Source organism: Hyperolius riggenbachi, chromosome 2, assembly GCF_040937935.1.
Source record: "Hyperolius riggenbachi isolate aHypRig1 chromosome 2, aHypRig1.pri, whole genome shotgun sequence".
Taxonomy (NCBI): domain Eukaryota; kingdom Metazoa; phylum Chordata; class Amphibia; order Anura; family Hyperoliidae; genus Hyperolius; species Hyperolius riggenbachi.
In genome coordinates this window covers 169298694-169300118 of record NC_090647.1, presented here as the reverse complement: position 1 = coordinate 169300118, position 1425 = coordinate 169298694, and the positions used below count along the sequence as shown (strand labels likewise).

The 1425-nt window shown below is 37.5% G+C and overlaps 1 non-coding gene across 1 annotated transcript; it reads right to left on the bottom strand.

The window, feature by feature from the left end:
- Positions 1-346: 346 nt before the first annotated feature.
- Positions 347-508, bottom strand: LOC137554788 (U1 spliceosomal RNA). Its single transcript, XR_011027531.1, has one exon. It is a non-coding gene; the product is annotated as a U1 spliceosomal RNA (small nuclear RNA).
- Positions 509-1425: the final 917 nt, after the last annotated feature.

Sequence of the window (1425 nt, the reverse complement as noted above, 5' to 3'; positions counted from 1 at the left end):
ACTTAAGTCCCAAGGGGTCCCATCGTGAACAACCGGTTTGCAAACATTTGCAGTAAATTTGCATTCGCAAACTGAAAATTTGATGTTCGCTACATCACTACTCTGGAGCAGGTTTTCTCCCAAGATGTCTCTGTACATTGCTACATCATCTTTCCATTTATCTTGGCTAGTCTCCCAGTAGCAGTGTTAAGGAGTCTTGTCCAAGGTCTCTTTACTAAATAGGTGCTGGCTCATTGAACAGGAAGAGCCAAGATTCAAACTCTGATCTCCTGTGTCCGAAGCAGATCCCTTAGCCAGTACACTATTTAACCACATAGAAATCAGAGGAGAGTGCAGAGGAGAGCGCAGAGGAGAGTGCAGAGGAGAGTCCCTCACTACCACAAATTATGCAGTTGAGTTTCCAGCATTGGGAAATCGCAGGGGTCAACCTGTTTGGATTGCAATGGATGGGCCTCACCTTGGAAGAACCACTTTCATGATCATGGTGTCTCCGCTGCCAAGTAAGAATGGTGGTAACTAGGAAATCTATTCAAAGACAACTGTGCGTACATTCAAGTCCTGATTTGCCCATCAAAACAAACAAAAAAACCTCTGTTTTGGCTTTGTTACATCTGTGCATTGATTTTTTTGGGGAGCAGCATAAAACAGAGTAAAAAAATTAAATAACAAACATGCCGGTCATAAATTTGTAGTAATAATAACTCCATTAACAATGTCTAACATACTTCAGTGTAACTAAATGTTTTTAAACTCCAGATGAAGATACAGCCCATAGAAATCTATTTAACACATCACCTGTATTTTATATCCACTATGCATACAATTGCCTGTGAAATGCACACAGACAGAAAAAGAACACTCTAAAACCCTCTTTACAGATAGTGAGAAAAAAAGAATATTTCTGTAATGTACATTTTCTCTAACAATTTTCCATGCTACCATTATTATATAACATTTTCATTCAGAGAGTTTACAATACACACTAAGTTAAGCCACATACTTTTCATAGTTAGAAGTACTTTAACGGTCTCTTGTCTGTTTGTCTCATTTACTCTCTACACTTTATGCACATTATTTCTTCATAGTGTGCATACTTATGTAATAGGCTCTTAACCGTTTACTGACTATAGGCCCATCTATTTTAAAACATTATTACATATTTCACCACGCAAGAGACCCCCTTGGAGCCTAAATCACACTTTTCTACAGCACAACCCATCCAAATCAGATATACTACAAACCTGAAAAAATATACTTGAAACCCAATTGTACCAATTGTTATTATTCTAACATATCCCCAATGACTGGAATGCTCATAAATGTGGTATTAGAGGAAAAGTCATGCAGCATGGAACACAAATGGAGCGTAATAATAAAACTTAGTTCATACAGGTACAAGATAAATTAACGAAACTAAAGTCACAA